We start from the raw sequence: 27070 nt of genomic DNA on the forward strand, positions 1-27070 counted from the left end.
TTATGAACTACTGATTGTTTTATTTTCAAATTTGGCGTCAGATAACAACTGACAAAAGATTTTTTTAATATAATTACAAATTAAAAATTTTCGTATTTTTTCCTTTATTTGTAGTGGGAAACCTTGCTTCCTGGCAAACGGGAAGTACCTTGTAGGTTTTGGTGAGTGAGTTTGCATCAAAGTATGTGGCATAAATGGCCTTGACTTTGAAGCTAACGGTTCTTATACCGCCAAGGGACCATAGTATGTATTAGTAATTTCAGCTTGATACTTCTGCCCGTTCCACAGAAAAAGGAGTCTTGACAGACTGACAGACAGACAATCAGATAACAAATGAAAACATTTTTTTGTGTGATATAATTACAAATTTACAGTTTCCAGATTTTTTCCTTTGATTATTCTGTGAAACCTTGCTTCTTGACAAATTTCATGATTCTAGGTCAGCGGGAATTACCCTATTGGTTTTGATGAGTGAGTTTGCGAGTATTAAGATATGCGACATAAATGGCCGTATCTTTCCACTGCATTGACTTAGAAGCTCCAAAGTTTTACACCGCCAAAGGACCTCAGTATGCGACATAAATTTCAACTTGGTACGTTTAGCCGTTCCTGAGAACAAAGGCTTATAACGGTGGGGAAGAAAGACAGACAGACCGAAACAAAGTGATCCTTTAAGGGTTTCACTTTTTATCGACTGAGGTACGGAACCGTTAAACATGAAGGAAGGAGGAATGAAGATTAGGGTTTAGCTTCTCGTGGACAACGAGGTAATTCGACACGGAAAGCAAACTAGGATTAGGGAAGGATGGGCAAGGAAAATCTGCTGTGTCCTTTCAGGGGAAACAACCCACAATTTGTCTCGAGCGATTTAGGGAAATCATAGAAAACCTAAATCTGGATGGCCAGACGGAGATTTGAACCGTCATCCTCTTGAATGCGAGTCCATTGTATTAAAATGGCATGCTTTTAGAAATGAGCGTTTTGTTGCACTAATGTGTTACCTCTAACACAGGAATGGAGCGCGCTTCGTCCCACAGCAATGAAAGCAGCAAACAAATAACTCGATCAGCGAAATAAAAAAATCTGAGGTCACTGATCAGATGAAACATGTCTACATCTACACCTACATGGTTACTCTGCAATTCACACTTAAGTGCCTGGCAGAGGGTTCATCGAACCATTTTCATACTACTTCTCTACCATTCCACTCTCGAATGGCGCGTGGGAAAAAGGAACACCTAAATCTTTCCGTTCGAGCTCTGATTCTCTTATTTTACTATGATGATCATTTCTCCCTACCCCCATGAACCATGGACCTTGCCGTTGGTGGGGAGGCTTGCGTGCCTCGGCGATACAGATGGCCGTACCGTAGGTGCAACCACAACGGAGGGGTATCTGTTGAGAGGCCAGACAAACGTGTGGTTCCTGAAGAGGGGCAGCAGCCTTTTCAGTGGTTGCAGGGGCAACAGTCTGGATGATTGATTGATCTGGCCTTGCAACACTAACCAAAACGGCCTTGCTATGCTGGTACTGCGAACGGCTGAAGGCAAGGGGAAACTACAGCCGTAATTTTTCCCGAGGGCATGCAGCTTTACTGTATGGTTAAATAATGATGGCGTCCTCTAGGGTAAAATATTCCGGAGGTAAAATAGTCCCCCATTCGGATCTCCGGGCGGGGACTACTCAAGAGGACGTCGTTATCAGGAGAAAGAAAACTGGCGTTCTACGGATCGGAGCGTGGAATGTCAGATCCCTTAATCGGGCAGGTAGACGAGAAAATTTAAAAAGGGAAATGGTTAGGTTAAAGTAAGATATAGTGGGAATTAGTGAAGTTCGCTGGCAGGAGGAACAAGACTTTTGGTCAGGTGAATACAGGGTTATAAATACAAAATCAAATAGGGGTAATGCAGGAGTAGGTTTAATAATGAATAAAAAAATAGGAGTGCGGGTAAGCTACTACAAACAGCATAGTGGACTCATTATTGTGGCCAAGATAGACACGGAGCCCACGCCTACTACAGTAGTACAAGTTTATATGCCAACTAGCTCTGCAGATGATGAAGAAATTGATGAAATGTATGATGAGATAAAAGAAATTATTCCGGTAGTGAAGGGAGACGAAAATTTAAAATAGTCATGGGTGACTGGAATTCGAGAGTAGGAAAAGGGAGAGAAGGAAACATAGTGGGTGAATATGGGTTGGGGGAGAGAAATGAAAGAGGAAGCCGTCTGGTAGAATTTTGCACAGAGCATAACTTAATCATAGCTAACACTTGGTTCAAGAATCATAAAAGAAGACTGTATACCTGGAAGAATCGTGGAGATACTGGAAGGTATCAGATAGATTATATAATGGTAAGACAGAGATTTAAGAACCAGGTTTTAAAAATGGTTCAAATGGCTCTGAGCACTATGAGACTCAACTGCTGTGGTCATCAGTCCCCTAGGACTTAGAACTACTTAAACCTAACTAACCTAAGGACATCACACACACTCATGTCCGAGGCAGGATTTGAACCTGCGACCGTAGCAGCAGCGCGGCTCCGGACTGGAGCGCCTAGAACCACACGGCCACCAACCAAGTTTCAAATTGTAAGACATTTCCAGGGGCAGATGTGGACTCTGACCACAATCTATTGGTTATGAACTGTAGATTAAAACTGAAGAAACTGCAAAAAGGTGGGAATTTAAGGACATGGGACCTGGATAAACTGACTAGACCAGAGGTTGTACAGAGTTTCAGGGAGAGCATAAGGCAACAATTGACCGGAATGGGGAAAAGAAATACAGTAGAAGAAGAATGGGTAGCTTTGAGGGATGAAGTAGTGAAGGCAGCAGAGGATCAAGTAGGTAAAAAGACGTGGGCTGGTAGAAATCCTTGGTTAACAGAAGAAATATTGAATTTAATTGATGAAAGGAGAAAATATAAAAACACAGTAAATGAAGCAGGCAAAAGGGAATACAAACATCTCACAAATGTCGACAGGAAGTGCAAAATGGCTAAGCAGGGATGGCTAGAGGACAAATGTAAGGATGTAGAGGCTTATCTCATTAGGGGTAAGATAGACACTGCCTACAGGAAAATTAAAGAGACCTTTGGAGGAAAGAGAGCCACTTGTACGAATATCAAGAGCTCAAATGGAAACCCAGTTCTAAGCAAAGAAGGGAAAGCAGAAAGGTGGAAGGAGTATATAGGGGATCTATACAAGGGCGATGTACTTGAGGACAATATTATGGAAATGGAAGAGGATGTATGTAATGCCTCTTGCAGCGGTCTCTCCGCGATATTTTCAGAAATTTTATAAATTATATAACTCAGTACATATCTCGAAATATCTCTTCTTATCTTACCGATTCCTAAAGTTTAATATACGATGATTATCAATGCAAAGTAATTTCAAGCCCTATTATTCCTTGGAGCGTCCATTTACTCCATGGAATAGCTTCTCTGCTATCTGTTTTCTCTTATGAAAAGAATGAAGAATGCTTGCCGATTAGCCGTGAAAGAAGGAGGATGTATATGTATGTATTGTCGAGCTAGTCGCCATCTTGATGAGATTCTGTATGAGAAGGAATTTAATACATGAAGTAAACTAAAGTAAGTGTGTTCGCGTATTATTTAACTGATTATTATAGACAGTGTCTGCTTACTACGCTGTGTTGCACGGGATCAGTGGGGAACGTCTGATTTACACTGGACGAACCTGCCGTTTTGTATGCTCAAGAAATCCAGTTACTTCAAATAAATAGGCTAACACGGTCTTACCAGCAGATCTCCGTTCTTCCCCATGTGATCACCGAAAGTTAATAATTATTACAAATGTTTCAGGAGTTCGACTGGCAATTTTCGTCGCACCGTGACTTCGAAATTGCTTCACTGCCTTATGGAATTTAAGTTAAGCTCAGTTTGATCAGAATAGAACAGTATTCAACTGTGTGAATGTGATAAGCCTGCTTTGTGAATGAAAATTCCCTTAACATACGCATGTTTTTACTATCCTGATCAGTGAAGCTAAATCAGGCCGGTGTGAGAGAGGTTTTTAAATTTTTTTGAATAGCACAATATTAAATGTAGATGAAGATGAAGTGGGAGATACGATACTGCGTGAAGAGTTTGACAGAGCACTGAAAGACCTGAGTCGAAACAAAGCTCCGGGAGTAGACGACATTCCATTAGAACTACTGACAGCCTTGGGAGAGCCAGTCCTGACAAAACTTTACCATCTGGTGAGCCACGTGTATGAGACAGGCGAAATTCCCACAGACTTCAAGAAGAATATAATAATTCCAATCCCAAAGAAAGCAGGTGTTGACAGATGTGAAAATTACCGAACTATCAGTTTAATAAGTCACAGCTGCAAAATACTAACACGAATTCTTTACAGACGAATGGAAAAACTGGTAGAAGCCGACCTCGGCGAAGATCAGTTTGGGTTCCGCAGAGATGTTGGAATGCGTGAGGCAATACTGACCCTACGACTTATCTTAGAAAATAGATTATGGAAAGGCAAACCTACATTTCTAGCATTTGTAGACTTAGAGAAAGCTTTTGACAATGTTGACTGGAATACTCTCTTTCAAATTTTGAAGGTAGCGGGGGTAAAATACAGGGAGCGAAAGGCTATTTACAATTTGTACAGAAACCAGATGGCGGTTATAAGAGTCGAGGGGCATGAAAGGGAAGCAGCGGTTGAGAAGGGAGTGAGACAGGGTTATAGCCTGTCCCCGATGTTTTTCAATCTGTATATTGAGAAAGCAGTAAAGGAAACAAAAGAAAAATTTGGAGTAGGTATTAAAATCCATGGAGAAGAAATAAAAACTTTCAGGTTCGACGATGACACTGTAATTCTGTCAGAGACAGCAAAGGACTTGGAAGAGCAGTTGAACGGAATGGTCAGTGTCTTGAAAGGAGGATATAAGATGAACATCAACAAAAGCAAAACGAGGATAATGGAATGTAGTCGAATTAAGTCGGGTGATGCTGAGGGAATTAGATTAGGAAATGAGACATTTAAAGTAGTAAAGGATTTTTGCTATTTGGGGAGCAAAATAACTGATGATAGTCGAAGTAGAGAGGATATAAAATGTAGACTGGCAATGGCAAGGAAAGCGTTTCTGAAGAGAAATTTATTAACATCGAGTATAGATTTAAGTGTCAGGAAGTCGTTTCTGAAAGTATTTGTATGGAGTGTAGCCATGTATGGAAGTGAAACATGGACGATAAATAGTTTGGACAAGAAGAGAATAGCAGCTTTCGAAATGTGGTGCTACAGAAGAATGCTGAAGATTAGATGGGTAGATCACATAACTAATGAGGAGGTATTGAATAGAATTGGGGAGAAGAGGAGTTTGTGGTACAACTTGACAAGAAGAAGGGACCGGTTGGTAGGACATGTTCTGAGGCATCAAGGCATCACAAATTTAGCATTGGAGGGCAGCGTGGAGGGTAAAAATCGTAGAGGGAGACCAAGAGATGAATACACTAAGCAGATTCAGAAGGATGTAGGTTGCAGTAAGTACTGGGAGATGAAGAAGCTTGCACAGGATAGAGTAGCATGGAGAGCTTCATCAAACCAGTCTAAGGACTGAAGACGACAACAACAACAACAGCAGATGAATGTCAACAAAATATTTTCGCATTCGGAAAAGTTGGTGATTGAAATTACGTAAATAGATCTCGCCGTAAAAAAAAATCGCCTTTGTCTCAATGTCTCCCACCCCAACTCGCGTATCATATCAGTGACACACTCACCCCTGTTGCGCGATAACACGAAATGAGCTGCCCTTCTTTGCACTGTTTCGATGTTCTTCGTCAATCCTATCTAAGTGTTCTGCCAACAAAGCCCAGTCTTTGTTTAGCCTTCCCCACAACATTATCTATGTGGTCTTCCCAATTTAAGTCGCTCGTAATTGTAGTTCCTAGGAATTTAGTTGAATTGACAGCCCTTAGATTTGTGCGATTTGTCGTATACCCAAAATTTATCGGATTTCTTTTAGTACCCATGTGGATGACCTCGCACTTTTCTTTGTTTAGTGCCAATTGCCACTTTCCGCACCATACAGAAATTCTCACTAGATCATTTAGTAATTGGAATTGATTTTACTAGATGGTAAATTACAGCGTCATCTGCAAACAATCGAAGGGGGCTGCTCAGATTGTTACCTAGACCATTTACGTAGATCAGGAACAGCAGAGGGCCTATGACACTACCTTGCAGAACGCCAGATATCACTTCTGTTCTACTCGATGATTTACCGTCTATAGCTACGAACTGTGACCTCTCTGAGAGGAAATCACGAATCCAGTCACACAACTGAGACGATACTCTATATGCACACAATTTGATTTATAGTCGCTTGTGAGGAACGGTATCAAAAGCCTTCTGGAAATCTAGGAATATGGAATCGATCCGAGATCCCTTGTCGACAGCACTCATTGCTTCATGGGAATGAAGAGCTATATGTGTTGCACAAGAACGGTATTTTCTGAATCCGTGTTGGTTATGTATCAATAAGCCATTTTCTTCAAGGTGATTCATAATGTTCGACTACAGTATATGCTCCAAAATCCTACTGCAAATTGAGGCCAGTGATATGGGTCTGTAATTCATTGGGTTACTCCTATTTACTTTTTTGAATATTGGTGTGACCTGTGCTACTTTCCAGTCTTTAGAAACAGACCTTTCGTGAAGTGAGCGGTTGCATGTGATTGCTAAGAAAGGCGCTATTGTGTCTGCATGCTCTGAAAGGATCCTGACTGGTATACCATCTGGACCGGAAGACTTGCCTTTCTTAAGTGGTCTGAGTTGTTTCGCAACACCTAAGATATCTACTTTTATGTAACTCATGCTAAAAGCTGTTCTGGTTTCGAATTCTGGAATATTTACTTCGTCTTCTAAAGAGACTGCCTACACTACGCTTGTCCGCCATATTTTAGAGTATTTCTGCGAGGTTTGGGGCCCGTATTATACAGGACAGACGAAGGACATCAAGAAGGTACAAAGAAGGGTAGCTCGTTTTGCAGTATCGCGACGCGAACAGGTGTGGCAATCATTAAAGCAAGAGCAGTTTTCGTTGCGGCAAGACGTTCTTATGAAATTTCAGTCACCATCTTTGTGCTCAGAGTTTGGAAATATTTTGTTGGCGCCCACCTGTCAAAGAGAAATTAGAGCTCGCAAGAAAATATTTAAGAAGAGTTCGTTTTGACAGTGGAACTGTGGAGAAATAGCCTGAAGGTGGATTGATGAACCCTCTACCATACACTTATTCGTGAATTCGAGAGTGATCATGTAGATGTAAACGTAGATGAAACGAGAGATTGCACAGTGTAGGGTAGTCATCCTCGTAGTGTAAAACGCTTTGGTGCTATGCATGATGTAGGCACTTTGCCTTCCAGTGGAAGCTCAGTGAAGATTGGTTCCCACAGTTAACAAATGACTATCAGTAAGTGTCCCACCGTTTCATTTTCTTTTCTGGGACTTCAGTGATTAATACAGTTTGTTATATCAGATCGTCAGTTATAGGGACGCTATTTCTCTTTTATTTTCTACTCACCTGTTTCCAGTAACCGTTAATTGTAGAATCGTCTTCCATATAACATGATAGTTTAACACAGCGACGATAATTATGTAAATACCACCTCCGCCTCTGAATCTGAATTGTACAAAACAAATACGCGCCGGCCGGAGTGGCCGCGCGGTTCTAGGCGCTACAAGCTGGAGCCGCGCGACCGCTACGGTCGCAGGTTCGAATCCTGCCTCGGGCATGGATGTGTGTGATGTCCTTAGCTTGGTTAGGTTTAAGTAGTTCTAAGTTTTAGGGGACTGATGACCTCAGCAGTTAAGTCCCATAGTACTCAGAGCCATTTGAACCATATGAACACATACCCAGCCTCCCACTCCGACTCTAGGTTCGAAAGAACCACTTCAGTTACATACATAGTTTCGACGCTTATGAACATGAAAGTTAAGAAAAGCATTAGTGGGGGAGGGCGTTGATCTCCCTCCGTGTCAAAGCTTGTGGACCTCTGCATGCAGTACGGAATACAAGGGAACACCTAAGCCGTCGTTTTGGTGTTATTTTGTTGTGTTGCAACCAGATGCGGTAACTTAATGCACAATCTTCGGGCCTTAATTGGCGCTGATAATGTGAACTCCAATCGTATAAACGATTCCATCAGTCGCCTGGATTCCGTAGAATACTACAAATGCGATGTTATGACTGCAACCATTAAGTACCAACTCAACTGCAGAATTCTACTGAAGCCAGTTCACAGATGTAGGTGACTGACGGAGTCGTGTATACCACTGGAGATCAGCCCCACAGCGTCAGTTAAAACCTGATTTGGTGTACTGAGTCACCGAAACTGGTTGCAATATAATAAAATAAACATCAAAACGACGGCTGTGCTTGTTTCATTTTGTTGCGTATGTGAAGGGCCGATTTCCAGCCGACTATCAACCACAAGGAGAGAGAAAAATCTGCATGAAGTGTTTTCGCGTGGCTGTGCTGTACAGCGGAGCCAGCGGTCGAGCGCTGCCCGCACACAGGCTATCGTGTGTCGCGGTCATTGTCTGCTCCGCCAGACCTGTTTGCAAATGTCCTGTGCTGCGCTCTGCCCACGGCGCTCGCAATCCCACTCCCCTTCCCTTCCCTTCGGCACACGGGACAAGGCAACTATTCATGTGCGCGCAGACGAGATTTCCAACGTCACGAGGCACAGCGCCGTTGGCACACGAGACGAGTTGCTTAACGTGATTTTGCGCTCTCAGCGCTCTCCAGTGGTCTTGTCGGCTTTATTTGGCTCACAAACCATATACACTACTGGCCGTTAAAATTGCTACACCACGAAGATGACGTGTTAATCGCGATTGCGGTTTATCGTATCACTACATTGGTGCTTTCGTTGGTCGAGATCCAATGACTGTTAGCAGAATATGGAATCGGTGGGTTCAGGAGGGTAATACGGAACGCCGTGCTGGATCCCAACGGCCTCGTATCACTAGCAGTCGAGATGACAGGCATCTTATCCGCATGGCTGTAACGGATCGTGCAGCCACGTCTCGATCCCTGAGTCAACAGATGGGGACGTTTGTAAGACAACAACCATCTGCACGAACAGTTCGACGACGTTTGCAGCAGCATGGACTATCAGCTCGGAGACCATGGCTGCGGTTACCCTTGACGCTGCATCACAGACAGGAGCCCCTGCGATGGTGTACTCAACGATGAACCTGGGAGCACGAATGGCAAAACGTAATTATTTCGGATGAATCCAGGTTCTATTTACAGCATCATGATGGTCGCATCCGTGTTTGGCAACATCGCGGTGAACGCACATCGGAAGCGTGTATTCGTCATCGCCATACTGGCGAATCACCCGGTGTGATGGTATGGAGTGCCACTGGTTACACGTCTCGGTTACCTCTTGTTCGCAATGACGGCACTTTGAACTGTGGACGCTTCATTTCAGATGTGTTACGACCCGTGGCTCTACACTTCATTCGATCATTGCGAAACCCTACATTTCAGCAGGATAATGCACGGCCGCATGTTGCAGGTCCTGTATGGGCCTTTCTGGATACAGAAAATGTTCGACTGCTGCCCTCACAAGCACATTCTCCAGATCTCTCACCAATTGAAAACGTCTGGTCAATGGTGGCCGAGCAACTGGCTCGTCACAATACGCCAGTCGCTACTCTTGATGAACTGTGGTATCGTGTTGAAGCTGCATGGGCAGCTGTACCTGTACACGCCATCCAAGCTCTGTTTGACTCAATGCCCAGGCGTATCAAGGCCGTTATTACGGCCAGAGGTGGTTGTTCTGGGTACTGATTTCTCAGGATCTATGCACCCAAATTGCGTGAAAATGTAATCACGTGTCAGTTCTAGTATAATATATTTGTCCAGTGAATACCCGTTCATCATCTGCATTTCTTCTTGGTGTAGCAATTTTAATGGCCAGTAGTGTAGTTCGTTAACGAAAGTGTTCGAAGGTGGTTTAAAAAGATCTCGGAATCACCACGAGAGGTCAGCACTAACGCAACGAGTTGTTCACGTGATATTAAGTGGACTGTTGCCTGTAAACACGTGCCACACCAGTGCTCTTGGAAGAGAGCTGTGACTGTGAAGAGGCTATGTTGTTGATCCCGCGTAGTGTTTTGCGAAGATGGAAAAAAATCGAGATTCGAGAAGTGATTAAGTACATCGTAGAGAAAGGTGTGAAAGCAAAGGACATTCATACGTATTTCCCGAATACACTGGGGAACTCTGCTTCTTCATATTCAACTGTCGCCAAGTGGACAAATGAATTTAAATGACGATCCGCACAGTGGTCGGCCAAGATGTGTTACTACTCCAGAAGTCATTGCAAAAGTGCACAAAGTGGTCATGGAGGATCGCCGATTGAAAGTGCGTGAAATTGCTCACGCTTGCCAGATGTCATCTGAAAGGGTATTACACACTTTAACTGAAGAATTAGAAATGAAAAAAATTATCTGCAAGATGGGTGCCGCAACTTTTGACGCTGGCTCAAAAACGCATGAGAATGAACACATCGGAACAATATTTGGCCTGATTTAGGAGAAATGAACAAGATTTTTTGCTCCAGTTTGAGACCACAGATGAAACTTGGATGCACTGCTATGCCCAAGAGGCAAAACAACAGTTAAAGCTGCGAAAACATGCATGAGAATGAACATATCGGAACAATGTTTGGCCCGTTTTAGAGGAAACAAACAAGATTTTGTGCGCCAGTTTGTGACCAGAGATGAAACTTGAGTGCAATACTGTACCCCAGAGACAAAACAACAGTCAAAGCAGTGGAAATATGCATTTTCTTCGTCACCAAAGAAAGCAAAGACAATTCCTTCGGCGGGAAAGGTCATGAGATCAGTATTCTGGGATGCGAAGGGGATTCTGTTTGTAGATTATCTCCCCACTGGGCAAACAATTAATGGAGAATACTATGCATACCTCCTGGACAAATTGCAACAGATACGCGAAGAAAGGTCAGGTTTAGCAAGAAAGAAAGTGATCTATCAAGACAATGCACGCCTGCACTTATGTGCCATCGCTATGGCAAAATTATGCGAACTAAGGTATGAACTTTGCCACATCCACCTTATTCACCTGATATGGCTCCGCCAGACTTCTATCTCTGCCCAAAACTGAAAATTTTTCTTCGTGGATGAAGGTTCACGTCAAACGAAGAATTGATAGCCGGAGTTGACAACTATTTTGCAGGCCTGGAGGAAACTCATTTTCGAGATGAGATCAGGGCACTGGAACATCGTTGGATCAAGTGTATTAATTTACAATGAGACTACATTGAAAAATAAAAAAAAGTTTCAGTGATGTAAGTACTTTTTTCTATCCTGTTCCGAGAACTTTTCAAACCACCCTCGTACATGCGTAAAATCCTTACGTTAGCTGTATTTAAACACAGTTTTCCTCCCTTGTCCATATACTAGTCATTTCGTTCTGTCAGTGGTATACATAAACAATAACATCGGCATTCGTGCACATGTAATAAGACAAAAACGAAACGTCCATATCCGGATCAGTGACGACATCAGCTTATAAACTCTTTCCTGACAGGAAATGCAGTTATATTCACGTAACATTAAGTATTACAAAAATTATTTATATTAATTTCTTGTGAAAGTACCTTATCCTTTTGGAGAACATAAAAGAGAAGAAAAAAAAATTAGATAGAACAAGACTCGAACCCTATACCGGACTTATCTCTGCACTGTACCGTGATGCCTCTAGATTCTGCGATAGACTGTAGCTTTGTTAGTTTAACTATAACTAATTCTAAAGTGAAAGACACGTTTTTCATGAATATTTAATGTGCCGTTACCTGAAAATGATTAACGCGAGAGCTATAATGTGATGACAATTAAGTACGAAAATTCTTTAACCACCAATATAATGTTTCCCGTTATTTTATTACAACAGATTGTACCAATAATGATTCATTATCGTGACATTCAATGTGCTGGTGCTTAGAAACAACATACACAGGGTGTCCCACTCAAACCTCCCTGATTTCAAGGACCCAGGAACAAAAAGAACCACAGTACATACGATAAAAAAATGCACCACATTGTAGAGCATCTCAAAGAATTTATTTATTTATCATCAATACACCTCTACATATGAACCATTTGTAGCACGAAGAATATTGAGTCTATATTCAATTTCTTGCCAAGTTCTTTGTAGCATTTCCTCTGTTATTGTTGCAATCGCATTAGTGATACGATGTCGCAACGTAGGAATATCGTCCACTTTGGTCACATACACGTGGTCCTTCACGAATCCCCACATGAAGAAATCAAGCGGCGTAATGTCGGGTGAACGTGGTGGTCAGGCAATGGATCCTCCATGTCTGATCCAACGATTGGGAAATTTCCTATCCAGGAACTTACGAACAGCCGTTGATGATGTTGGGTTGCAAGTCTTGTATCTGAGGGTACACATACTGCTCCAACATGTCCAGATACACTGACGCATTAACTGTTTGTTTCGCAAAGAAGAACGGTCCAACAATCCTGTCGTGCATTAGCCCGCACCAGACATTTAGTTTAGGGCTATTACGAATAGGTTCAATGACAATGTGCGGATTTTGCGAACCGCAAATCCGAACATTATGCCTATTAACCCTTCCTGATAGATGAAAGGTTGCCTCATCTGGGAATAAACATCTTTCCAGGAAGCTGGCATCCATATCAATATGGTGCAGCATGTCTGCGTGGTTTGTCGTTCAGTGTCAGATGCTGCAGAATTTGCATTTTGTAAGCACACATACGAAGATTCTGTTGAACTATACGATGCAATGTTGCCTAGATGATTGATGAATTGACTTACGTGGGCTTCTGAGAAACATTTGTTTGATGCCCTCCACTGTCTCTTCTGAAACTCCGTAACGTGCACCGCCAGAATGTTTCAGAACACTCCCTGTTGCCAGAAACTTTCTATACCATTCCTTAATTGTTTTCACATCAGGTGGGTAACATTCATACACACGACGATAATTTCCTAGCACAGTAATCGGCGATTTTGTTTCTGCAAACCACACTACTGCTTGCGGGCGTTGCTGTGGAGTCGCCATTTTCACTTCATGCGACCATGCTACACTCTGGCGACGATACTTGGAACTTCTGACGCGGGAGTATAAATTCTTTGAGATGCTCTACAATGTGGTGTATTTTTCACTGTCATATCTACTATGGTTTTTCTCTCCTGGGTCCTTGAAATTAGAAATGTTTGAGTGTGACACCCTGTATAAATGGGGTGTAAGATACAACATAAAACCCACGGAATATGGGCATCTACAGAACAAGACATGTACAATATGGCGTCTTGCTTTCTGCAGGCCTCAAGCTTTCTACTTGTGATTTAGGGAGCTATTGGTTTTACTTGACGTGACACGTCGCCGAAATGCCGCTGAACTTATTTTATGGTTGACGTGTCGAAATGGCGCCTCAACTTGAAAAATCAGCGAGGCTCAGGAGAGAGGCCGTGGCGCATACGTCACAGCATGTGACACTGCAGGTCTTGGGAGTGCCAGCAGCCGTCTCTGGCTGGAAGCGATTAACTATTTCAGACGAGTTTAATAATACTTGACTATGCATTTAAATACATGCAAGTTCTCTAGAGTACTTTTCAATTAAGTATTGATTTCCAGTGGGCCCTGCACGCAACCTATCGTTCGTGAAGTGGGGTGGACAAGCCTACTAGTGCGACGTCGTAAGTTTGTTGTAGGGTCCGTATATCTCGTTGGCCCCAAACGGCAGGAAGCGACCTCATGAAATTCGTAGATCGTCACGTCAACGTTAGCTAACTCGTTGTGTGTACCGACTGCTTAAAGTACACCTGCCTAACTTTGAATCGACACTACTTGACATAATTCCAGCAAGCAAAAATATGTAAATGTCCTATGGTATTGTTTGACAGGGATATCCCACTGGGGCGATTTCACCGCCTAGCGGAAAAGACGTTCTTCCTCCGCGCACATTGACCCATTTCCTCGTGTATATGTGGCAGGTGGCCGTATATGTATTTACCGAGTGTAACTGACAGTAAAGGATGCACGTAAAGTGTTGTAAGATGATGATGAGAGAAGGGAAAAGGTGAAACCCGGTGCCGACACATAGCCTCTCGAGCCTGTAATGCCGTCGACACACCGTCGTGCTTTTCAACGCCAACGTGCGACTTGTGTGTACGGCACGTGTGCCTCAATGTGTTATGCGCGATAGCGGTGCGCTCCACCGGCAGTTATCGATTGTACCTGGCTCGTAAATCACACTGTTTACGAAATATACGGGCGTAAAACGCCTACGTTAGCTCTATTAAAACGAGCATTTCCTCACTTGTCCATATCCTAGCCACGTTGTTCTGTCTGTAGTACACAGAAATAAAAATTTCAACATGATATAAGGCAAAGAGCAGCTGCGGTCATGTGTCAAATAGTTTTATCTTCCGACTTCGGTTTTACATAATCTGATAGAGTAGAATGAACATGAAGCAGTTGTTTTTTTAATTTTTATTTCTGCGACAATGATTTTATATCAGCTGGTCTGCCTCATGCATCGTTACATCCACATGATTTATACATGTTAAGCTACATTCAGATCCGATGATGGCACCTTTAGTGTGTTGAGACCGGTCATCTAGAAAACAGTGTTTAAACGAACTTGGCTTTTGAATTATTTCTACAACAGAGTGATCGCCCCACAACATAATATGTGTTCACTGCAAAAGAGAAAAGTACCATGTCCAGTCAATAAGGACATCGGCTTATGAAGGTTCAATTACAAATAGTGGGACGCAAATTTACAATAGTTCTCCACGTAAGATACAAATTATTTCATCATTCTCATTTTGTAGCAAAACCCTAACGTCAGTCTTACTTGACCACTGTTCCTGTTCAGTTTCAGAATCATTACAACATATGAAACACAAAACTTGAAACGAGAGAATACAAAGTATCTCACTGCAAGTAACGGAAGTTGTCTTGTGCATAAAGCAAATGGAAGAAACTCATCCCAAAGAAAGAGCGTATTTACATAACATCCAGTATCATAGAATATTCTTCTATTAAACTAATAAAAAAGTATCAGAATCTATTAGAAAAGGCGAAAGTTAGTAAAAGAATTTGGATATAGTGAGGATTCAAACCAGCAACACATCATGTATTACAGTAGTAGACTGCATCGTTTCTCACTACGCTACAGTGATCATAAACAGTTTACGATCATACTTTCAATCTTTCCCTTCTCTGAAAGCTTTAATCGTAGGTAAGTTACTGACTGACATTTCATTGTAACAAATCGTACCTAGAACAATGATTTTTTTATGGATCCTTAATATTCCGTTGCCTTGAAACGGCGTACTTTCATACTAAGCAAGCTACAATAATTCTTTAACCACCAATGTGACGTTTCCCGTCACTTTCTACAAGAAATCGTACAATTAACGACGGTTTTCGTGTGACCTGAAATTTGCTGCTGCTTAGGAACGGCATATGTACATAAGCGATTATACTGAAAGTAAAAATGGCGCCTCGTGACTCTGTACAAAAGAAAGATGGCATCATCTGACGTAGTAGCATTCTTCCATCCCATTCATCTACTTCCAAACGCACGCTCAGAATATCTGCCATGCTAGATATTGCCCTGCACGTTTGGAAAGAGTCCCCAACGTGCTTCTCCCACGCTATGGCGTCAGGAACACGGCACGTTCGAATGCACGTTCCGTGTGCCGTCCGGCTTGCGGCACAGGTGGGCAACCGGCGGTCGGCGGAAGAAATTTGTGGGAGAGAGCGAGGTGCTCGCATTGTACTCCCACTCCCCCCCCCCCCCCCCCCCCCCCGCCACCTCCCACGGATCCATTTTCTGATATTTCCGCCACCGCTCGGCTCGCTACATGAATACTGCTTTCCTATTGGCCGTAAAGGCTGTAAAAGGCTTTGTGAGCTCTGAGCTCTGCTGTCAAGGGTTTTGAGAGTTTCGTTCAAATCGTACCGTGCTAACAATACACGATTCGTGCCTATCATCTGCAACTGAAGAAATGAAGTTAAAGAGGCCCTCTCACGTTGAATATTACTGTCAGTACGTCGATATAATGACTGTCTGAGGGGCAGTGTTGTCTTTTGCCAACACGGCAATTACTGACGAACAGTATTGTTGTGACCAATATGTATTGAGCTTGTGAGGCATATAGTAGCGGTTCCACAATTCACCATTCTGTTGCTCGCATTTTTCCGATTTGCCTTCTGTACAACACAGCCGATAAATGCTAGCTTCAAGCGATTTAGACTTATAACTTTTTAAAATGGAGAAATAAGTGATGGTTTACATTATTCAACGTTCGAGAATCAACCCATACCTATGTGATGAGTCACCGAAAGTATTTTTGAACAAATGTTTTTTAAAATGTATGCTAACAATGTTTGCGGATGTTACATGATGTGGCCGGCCGGTGTGGCCGAGCGGTTCTAGGCGCTACAGTCTGGAACCGCGTGACCATTACGGTCGCTGGTTCGAATCCTGCCTCGGGCATGGATGTGTGTGATGTCCTTAGGTTAGTTAGGTTTAAGTAGTTCTAAGTTCTGGGGGACTGATGACCACAGATGTTAAGTTCCATAGTGCTCAGAGCCATTTGAACCATCTGAACATGATGTACAACTTTGCTTCCGCCGTTTGCCGATAGGTGGCGACAAAGGTAAGTAGCGGTCGAAAGAAACAGATCGCAGACGTCAGGCAGTTAGCTTGAACCTCGGTCAACATAACCTCATTTAAACATTAGTCGATTTGTGTCTGCATCATAAAGTTGTTCTTGATTGAAAATGTCAGTTAACGAGCCTAATTCTCGTCATTTGTGGGAGTTGTTACCGTTTTCTTTCAGTACGAAGAAAACAGCGGCTGAGTCTCATCGAACGCTCTCGAGTACGTATGGCAAGAACGCTATTAGTGAAATAACGTGTCGTGAGTGGTTTCAATGTTCGAAGAACGGTGATTTTAACGTCGTAGACCGACATAGTGGTGGAAGAGAGAATGTTTTAGAAGATGCAGAATTGGAGACATTGCTGAGTGAAGACTCGTGTAAAACTCAAGAAGCATTGTCACGATTAGTGGGAGTGACACAGCAAGCCATTTCAAAACGTCTCAAGGCATGATTCAGAAAGAAGGAACTTGGGTCCCGTGTGAGCTGAAACCAAGAGACGTCGAACGGCGTTTGTCTATTTGTGAACAGTTGCTTCAGAGGCAAAAACGGAAGGGGTTTCTGCATCGAATTGTGACCGGGGACGAAAAATGGGTTAAATACGATAACCTTTAACGCAAAAAATCAAGGGGATACCCAGGTCATGCTTCCACGTCGATGGCCAAACCTAATATTCACGGCTCCAAGATCATGCTCTGCATTTGGTGGGACCAGCTAGGCGTCGTGTTCTATGAGGTGTAAAAACCGTGAAACAATCGCAGGTGCTCGTTATCGAACGCAATTAATGGGTTTGAGCAGAGCATTAAACGACAAGCCGCCGCAATACAGCGAGAGGCACGATAAAGTGATTTTGCAGCATGACAGCACTCGACCCCACGTTGCAAAAGAGGTTAAAACGTACTTGGAATCGTTAAAATGGGACCCCACCCTCCGTATTCTCCAGACATTGCTCCCTCTGACTTCACCTGTATAGCTCAATGTCGCATGGATTGGCTGATCAACACTTTCGAACTCATGAAGAAGTCACAAATTGGATCGACTCGTGGATCGCTTCAAAAAATGAACAATTTTTTCGACACGGGATTCGTACACTGCCCGAAAGATGGAGAAAGTAGTGGTCAGCGATGGAAAATACTTTTAATGATACATGTGTAACCGATTTGTTTCATTAAAGCCTCAAATGTTGGGGAAAAAAACTGCGGAAGCAAAGTTGTACACCTTGTAACATTAACTAAATTTGAAACACTTGAGAAAGCTGTTGTAAAACGTCCTAAGTAACCGAAGAATGCTCTCGGCCCGTAAATGAAAATAAATATCCGAAAGGGGGTACACACACTGGGGTGACAAAAGTCATGGGCTAGTGATATCTACACACACAGTTGGTGGTAGTACCGCATACCTAAGTTATTAAAGGGCAGAACATTGCAGAGCTGTCATTTGTATTCAGGTAGTTCATGTGGAAATGGTTCTGATGTGATTATGGCAGCACGTTGGAAATTAACAGAATCTGAACGCGAAATGGTAATGGGTACTCCATTCTGGAAATCGTTAGGGAATTCAATATTCCGAGATTCACAGTGTCAGAGTGTGCCGAAAATACCAAATTTAGGGCGTTATCTCTCACCAAGGACAACGTTGTGGCCGACAGCCTTCACTTAACGACCGAGAGGATCGGTGCCTGCGTAGACAAGGTACACTACATGAAATAACCGCTGAAATCAACGTGGGACATAAGACGAACGTATCCATCAGGACAGTGCTGCTCTTCTTTGAAACTTTTCTGCTTCCTTTCTCAATCCTTTCAGATACATCTCCCATACTGACGAGCAGTATTCAAGTATTGGTCGAACGATTGTTTTTTAAGCTGTTTGCTGTGTTGATGGCCTACGTTTCCTGAGTATTCTTCCAATGAATCTCAGGCTGGCAGCTGCTTACAGACGATTAATTTTATGTGGCCCTTCCACTTCAAATCGTTTCGTACGCATACTCCTAGATATTTTATGGAAGTAACTGCTTCCAGTGGTTGTTCTGCAGTAACGGGTCTTCCTATCTATGTATTCGCAATGCGTTATGTTTCTTGATGAGACTCAACTGCCGCTCCCTTTTCCAAGTGTTGATCCTCAGCAGGTCTTCCTGCATTTCGCTACAATTTTCTAGCGCTGGCACTTGTATGTATACAACAGCATTATCCACGAAGGGTCTCGTGGAACTTCAGACGTTATGTACTAGGTCATTCATATGTGTTGTGAAAAGTAATAGTACTGCAACACTCCCTTGGTGCACGCCCTTCGTTACTTTTACGTCAGAAGACTTCTCTCTGTTTACAATGACACGCTGTATTCTGTTAGCTACAAACACAGTTAGTTTGATTTTCGTACACTCGTATGTTGCTCATTAGGTGGCTGTGAGGGACTGCATTTAACACATTCCGGAGTCAAGGAACGCGGAATCTACCTGGGCACCTGTATCTACTGCTTTCTGGGCCTCGTGGACGAAGAGAGCTAGCAGCGTTTCATGCAATGGAATCCATGTTGATTTCTGCAGAGGAGATTTACAGTCTGCAGAAATGTGGTTATATGCGAGCATAAAACGTATACCAAATTTCTATAACACTCCGATGTCAGAGATACAGGCCTATAGTCTTGTTCATCTGTTCGACGACCCTTCTTGAAAACCTGTGCTTTTTTTCCCAATCATTAGAAACGTTTCGCTCCTCTAGAGAACTATGCACACTGTTGCTAGAATCTTTTAGCATACTCTGTGCAGAATCGAAATGATATCCCGTCAGATCCAGTGCCCTTCTCTCTGTTGAGCGGTTTCAGTTGCTTTTCTATCCCTTGGTTACTTATTTCAATATCTCTCATTTTTTCGATCGTATGATGATTTAAAGGAAGAACTACGGTCGACCTTTGAAACATTTTTGGAAAAAGACGTTTATTATTTTGGCCATTTCTGTGTCTTTCCACGTTTCAGTGCCATCGTAGTCAATCTCTGGACAGACGGTTTCGATCCGTTTACTGATTTAAGATAAGACCAAAGCCTCTTAGGATTTTTATAAAGTTGGTAAATAGAATGTTACTTTCGAATTCTTTGAACGCTTCACGCATAGCTCTCGTTACGCTAATTTTGGCTTAGTTTAATTTGTGTTTATCTGTGAAGCTTTCGCTAGGATTAAATTTGCAGTGAAACTCTCTTTGCTTTCGTAGCAGCTTTCTACCAGGTTGTCGAACCACGCTGGATCCTTTCCATCTCTCTAAAGCGAATTGCACGATACTCTTAAACTTTGTCCATTGATGCTCAATATTGCCAGTGCTGGAGATGAAACTTTCTTGTTAATCTGTCAAGTATTCTCAAATCAGTCTCTCGTCAGTCTTGCTAAACAGAAAGACCTTCCTAACTGTCTTTGTACTCCTATTTACAATCGTATTCAATGATGCTGTTACGGCCTTATGACCACTGATTGCTTGTTATACGCTATCTGATTCGAAAAGTTTGAGTCTGTTTTGCCACCAGCTGGTGTTATCTTCACGAGTCGTTTTTCGGATAAAGCTCATAGAACAATTTCATTCGATTCTGTGCCCCTACAACTCGTCCTAATCACTCGATTCTCCCAGTCTGTAGTTGGTAAGTTAAAAATCTCCATCTAAAACTATAATTTGACAGTTATAGTACTGTGCGAAGTTTTCTTCATGCCTCCCTCGCACCTCCCCAGTTGTTCCGTTACAGATGCAGAGAGTCTGTAGAACTCCATGTTGCATCTACCTTTAACAGTTTTCATCAAAGTTATTTCATATTCTGAATTTGTACTAATCTCACTAGGTATTATTGTTTTTCATTGTTATAAACACTCCCCCGCCACCAGTGTACAATCTATCTTTGCGATGTACATTTCAGTCGACGTTTAAAATTTCACTGTTATTGACATCTCGTTTCAGCCAAGTTTCTGCCTCCAGCAACATGCGAGTATTGTTACCATTTATTAGCGAGACTGGCCGCTGCTGTAGCTGGATCGCCAGTGCGACTGACTGCCCTGCGTAGGAACCGGGTTCGATACGCGGTGCTGCAGGGGTGTTTCCTTGGTTAGAGGTATAGAAAGGGTACACTCAGACTCGTGAGGCCAACTGAGGAACTGCTAGGATGATTAGCAGCAGTTCCAAGGTCAAGAAACCCGACAACGGCCGAGAAAACTGAACTGACCACATGCCCCTCCATCCTGCACCCGACGACGCCATTGACGGAGAATGACTCGACGATCGGTCACGACCATCGAAGGTCAGAACGCGAAACCTCACCATTCACTCTTTAGCGAGATTAGTTTCGGTGAGTTTCCATAGAAGCTTGTGAAAGATTACAAGCCGTCTGGCTTGCCTCCTTCCATTTACACTGCAGAGCCAAAGAAACTGGTACAGCTGCCTTATATCGTGTATGGTCCCCGCGAGCACGCAGAAGAGCCGCAACACGACGTGCATGGACTCGACTAATGTATGAAGTTAGAATTATAAATTAATACCTTCAGCTGCAGACGGGCGTTGATATATATCAACGGGGACAGGTGAAAATGTGTGCTCCGACCGGGACTCGAAATCGGTATCTCCTGATTACATGACAGACGCTCTATCCATCTGAGCCACCGAAGGCACAGAGGACAGTACGACTGCAGGGACTATCTCGCTCACGCCTCCCGTGAGACCCACATTCTCACCATATATGTCCACACACTACATTCGTGGTCGCACTATCCTCTGTGCCCTCGGTGGCTCAGATGGGTAGAGCGTCTGCCATCTAAGCAGGAGATCCCGGGTTCGAGTCCCAGTCGGGGCACACATTTTCACCTGTCTCAGTTGATATATATCAACGCCCGTCATCAGCTGAAGGTATTAATATATAATTCTAATTTCGTTCTAGACGGCTGCAGGTCATCAATGGTGTTTGTTCTTTCGGACATGCCCGAAAAAACAGACACCATATCCATATAAGTATAATGTCTGAAGTAGTGCTGGTGGAAACTGGCATCATGAATTGTGAAGGGCTGTCCATAAATCTGTAAGAGTAAGAGGGAGTGGAGATCTCTTCTGAACAGTACGTTGCAAAGCATCCCAGATATCTCAATAATGTTCATGTCTGGGGAGTTTGGTGGCCAGGGGAACTGTTTAAACTCTGTGGCAATTCCAGATATATGGGATGTCGCATTGTCCTGCTGGAACTGCCCAAGCCCTTCGGATTGCAGATTGGACATGAATGGATGCAGGCGATGAGACAGGATGCTAACGTACGTGTCACCTGTCAGAGTATTATCTAGATGTATCAGGGGTCCCATATCACTACAACTGCACACGCCTTACACCATTAGAGAACTTCCACCAGCCTGAACAGTCCACTGCTGATATGCAGGGTCGATGGATTCATAAGGTTGTCTCCATACCCATTCACGTCCATCCGCTCGATACAATTTGAAACGAGATTCGTCCGACCAGCAACATGTCTACAGTCATCAACAGTTCAATGTAGGTGTCGATGTGTCCAGGCGAGGCTTAAAGCTTTGTGTCGTGCAGTCATCAAGGGTACACGAGTGGACCTTCGTCTCCGAAAGCACATGTCGATGATGTTTCGTTGAATAGTTCACATGCTGAGACTTGTTGATGGCCCAGCATTGAAATCTGGGAGAATGTGCTGAAGGGTTGCACTTCTGTCACGTAGAAAGATTGTCTTCAGCCATCGTTGGTCCCGTTGTTGCTGGATCTTTCTTCGGCTGCAGCGATGTCGGAGATTTGATGTTTTACCGGATACCTGATATTCACAGTGCACTCGTGAAATGATCGTACGGGAAAATCACCACTTCATCACTACCTCGGAGATGCTATGTCCTATCGCTCATGCATCGACTATAGTACCACGTTCAAACTCATTTAAAACTTGATAACCTGCCGTTGTAGCCGCAGTAACCGATCTATCAACTGCGCCAGACACTTGTCTTACATAGGCGTTGCCGACCGCAGCGCCGTATTCTGTCTGTTTACATATTCCTGTATTTGAATATTCATGCGTATACTAGTTTCTTTGGTGCTTCAGTGTATATGCTGAATTCACCTGCCCCCTGTCACTATTGGTTATAGGCAGCATTTTAGTCTCATCATGCTAAAAGTCTCATGGCGTTATTAAATGCTGGGGAATGTATTTTATAAATCTAAAGTGGTTGTTGGTCGAGGTTTGTTCCAATCTAAGAATGAATCGGGAACGCTCAGTTCCCACAGAATTCAGAGAGCGACAGGGGGGACCACTCGGCATTTAGAGGCTTTGTTTCGACTTACGCCTGCCAAGGACCCACCTGACAGGGCTCACCGATCTCAGCTATCTCACCTACCAGCCAAGCCAAGAGGGGTCTGCGTTATTCGGCTCTATAGAGGGCTGAGGGCACTAGTCTCAAGTGCTGGCTGTCACCTAATAATTTATGGTGAGAAATCGCAGGTCTTGGAATGCCTGGGCCTACTCGTTGGGAAGAGAAGCCTCGCGGAGTTGTCGTCAGGTTGGTCAGGCTTCTGGAAATTCAGAAGTGTATAAACAACGCTCTGGCGTCAGACGGGAATTTCTAGAACAAACTGGTCAGGAATTTGTGCTTTGATTGGCCCGTGTTGGGGACACTCTGTGGGATGGGAATTTATTAAAGATGACAGTTTTCGCGCAATTGGCGGAAAAAGTAACAAATTCCCTGATTGGCGGTTGCGGCCGGAATGGGGGCAACCAGCAGAATCGGGGGCAGGGACACGTGAAGATGGACAATCTTGGTTTGGATGTGGAAGGTGAAAAGTTGCTGGTTTTAGCTAACTGGAACTCCGTGTTCAGATGGTGGATGAGACTTCACGAAGACGCAGTCCTCACACACAGCCGACTTAATGCCACAGCAGATTGGTGAGAGCATGCGTCAGCACCGGTGATAGGAGGCCGTTGATGTTTGCAAAAGGACGTATTGTTGCTGCAATACTGTTAACCACATTTCCAGTGAGAGTACCATTTTCATTTGTTATTGAGTCAAGCATTGGAGTAACTAAAACATTTGGTCGGTTGCATTCGTATTAGTGATTGAATGTGCAGCTAGGATACGGTAGTGCTCTCCCAACTTCTTCGTACCTTTTTTGCAATCACTTTTCCTAACAGTCATGTCACTGAATCTTTTGCTGTTCATTGTTTTTAATACAATAAAATATCAATTCAATTTTATTTATATTTCACTTAAAGTAGCTTGCAGTTTACTTCAATTAATTATTAGTATTATTTGTCGAGTGAGTGAAAATAGTCACTCAGTAGCATTTTATAGCAATTCCCCAACTTAGGATTCCATCTTAGGGTCATTTTTGAGATAGCGGTTCCGTTGAGCAATTAAAATTTTACACCAAGTCTCAGGCGTGTGTGACGGGGTCTGGGCAGTTCCATAACTCCTGTACGATTTCACATCCACACATTGCGGGGCTTTGCAAACAAATGCTATATTAGCAATTTCTTTCTCCGATTTGCTACAATGGAATGCCTTAATCAGTTTTTTATTGTTGTCAATGCTTTGTTCAAATATTAAATGACGTTATTGTGTGTGCGATACAGGTAGTGGAAATCCAATTTGCTAAAACTGGAAGTGAAAATTAGCTTCTTAAAAAATATTCGACAGTCGATAAAAGCCGCCATCAGTTTAAGGTATTAATGGCCAGGGATTAAGGATTTACAATGATGCCTTAACAGCTGGGTCTCTCCTCGTTCGCCACCTGTAACTGAAGCTATCAGAAGACTAGTTTCTCATGACGGCTCATCCGGACAGGTTGTCTTCCCTGATCAGCGCTACACCGGTAATACCGGTCTCTATTTCCGTAATCCTGTTTCAGATAAAAGCTTCCTAAGATCTGCGTCAAGCGCCGCTTTTCCGTTAAGAAAACGTTAACGCCACTGTCAATCGTCAGTTCCCACCACTTTAAATCTCATCTGCACAATCCTTAAACTGTCCTCCCAGCCTTGTATCAACTTATATGAGTCGAAATAGGATATTAAAAGAATGAATTCACATTATCGTTCTGTAGGGAACTGAAACGTACAGCACAAGAATGAAGAAGTAATTCTAAATGTGCTCTATGGTGATCATGTTTGAAGTGAACCATTTCCCACACACGCAGGACTGTAATAAGCAGAAACTGGCCACTTCAGGGCCTTAAAAGGTGACTTCCGCCACGTTTCAGCAAAATGCACGCAGCTACTCCGCTGGCGATCACGCCACTAACGGTTTTTTATTGTAGAGCATTTAGTTAAGAATTGCAAGCCTTTGGGTTCATGATCCTCCATGCTCTTTAGCACGACTTTCACAGACAAATCCAAAACATGCACACTGGAGTCCCCGTCAACAAGCACTTTCTACTCATTAGTGAAATGAAATACGCCGCTACTTGACATCCATTCATCTAATGTTTTTAATTTACTAAGCTTTTTACAATGTTGACTGGAAAACTCTCTTTGAAATTCTAAAGATAGCAGGGGTAAAATACAGGGAGCGAAAGGCTATTTACAACTTGTACAGAAACCAGTTAACAGTTATAAGAGTTGAGGGGTATGAAAGGGAAGCAGCGGAGACAGTGCTGAATCCTATCTCCGACGTCATTCAACGTGTACACTAAAAAGCAGTGGAGAAAACCATAGAAAAATTTGAAATAGGAATTAAAGTTCAGACAAAAGAAATACAAACTTTCAGATTTGCCGATAACGTTATAACTCTGTCAGAGACAGCAAAGGACTTAAAAGAGCAGTTGAAGCTGAATGGACAGTATTTTGAAAGGAGCATATAAGATGAACATCAAGAAAAGCAAAACAAGGATAATTGATAGTAGTCGAGTTAAATCAGGTGATGCTGAGGGAATCAGATTAGGAAACAAAGCACTTGAAATAGTAGATGAGTTTTGCTATTTGGGCAGCAAAGTAACTGATGATGGTCATTGTAGACATGATATAAAATGTAGACTGTCAATGCCAAGAAAAGTGCATCAGAAGAAGAGAAATTTGCCAATGTCGAATATAGATTTAAATGTTAGGAAGTCCGTTCTGAAAGTATTTGTCCGGAGTATAGTCATGAATGGAAGTGAAACGTGGACGATAAACAGTTTAGACAAAAAGAGATTAGAAGGTTTCGAAATGTGGTGCTACAGAAGAATGCTGAAGTTTAGATGGGTAGATCGTGCAACTAATGAGGTACTGAACAGAACTGGGGAGACAAGAAATTTGTGGCACAACTTGACTAGAAGAAGGAATCTATTGGTAGGAAAGATTCTGAGGCATCAAGGGAGCACCAATTTAGTACTGGAGGGAAGCGCGGAAGGTAAAAATCGTAGAGGGAGATCAAGAGATGAGTACACTAAGGAGATTCAGATGGATGTAGGTTGCAGTAGTTACTAGGAGATGAAGAAGCTTGCACAGGACAGAACAGCATGTAGAGCTGTATCAAACCAGTATTCGGACTGAAAACCACAACAAGCTATCCATTTAAACACAAATCAGAACATCGCCCCCCCCCCCCCCCCTTGACATGAACAAGTCCTTGTAACTTCCAAGCCCCACACTAACCTCTTTTATATTTTATATACACTCTTATCCGTCGAAAAGAGTACGTTTTTCCGATTGCTTCCCGCATCTATAGTCAAGTTCAATTAGACCTCTGAACGTTTTTCACTATCTTCTACGATTCCTCTGCGTTTAGTGCGCCGACGTGTGAACAGCACAGCTTTAAAGTATTTTTTTCTGTCCTAAGCATTGACAATGTCCCTACCAACATTTTTAGCCAGTTGCATTATATCTAACGTAAAAGATGTTTGTAAAGCTGTGTAGAGCGAAATTTTATGGAGAGCCAGGTACGAGAGGCGTTTGAAAAGTTCGTCAAAAAAAAAACTACTAACGTGTTTGGGGTAAACCTTTTTTATTTTTCGACATAGTCTCCTTTTAGACTTACACACTTCGTCCAACGCTGTTCTAATTTGTTGATCGCTTCCGAATAATAGGAAATGTCCAAACTGCAAAATTTACTGCAATCACCACCTCGTTTGAATGAAATCTTTGTCCCGCCAGCCATTTCTTCAAACTGGGGAACAAATAGTAGTCCGAGGGAGCCAAGTCTGGAGAACAGGGGGATGTAAAACGAGTTGGAATCCTATTTCCATTAATTTTGCGACCACAACTGCTGAGGTGTATGCTAGTGCATTGTCGTGATGGAAAAAGACTTTTTTGCGGTGCAGTCACCGGTGTTTTTTTGCAGCTCGGTTTTCAACCGGTCCAATAACGATGAATAATATGCACCTGTAATAGTTTTACCCATTTCGAGATA

At 42.9% G+C, this 27070-nt stretch overlaps 1 long non-coding RNA gene and 1 other non-coding gene across 2 annotated transcripts in view; one reads left to right on the plus strand and one right to left on the minus strand.

Moving 5' to 3' along the window:
• LOC124798702 overlaps positions 1-27070 on the minus strand; it is a 436588-nt gene that overhangs the window by 53682 nt on the left and 355836 nt on the right. The window lies entirely within an intron of this gene.
• Trnar-ucu lies at positions 21475-21549 on the plus strand. Its single transcript has one exon. It is a non-coding gene; the product is annotated as a tRNA-Arg (tRNA).

The sequence above is a fragment of the Schistocerca piceifrons genome, chromosome 5 (assembly GCF_021461385.2).
Source record: "Schistocerca piceifrons isolate TAMUIC-IGC-003096 chromosome 5, iqSchPice1.1, whole genome shotgun sequence".
In the NCBI taxonomy this organism is placed as follows: domain Eukaryota; kingdom Metazoa; phylum Arthropoda; class Insecta; order Orthoptera; family Acrididae; genus Schistocerca; species Schistocerca piceifrons.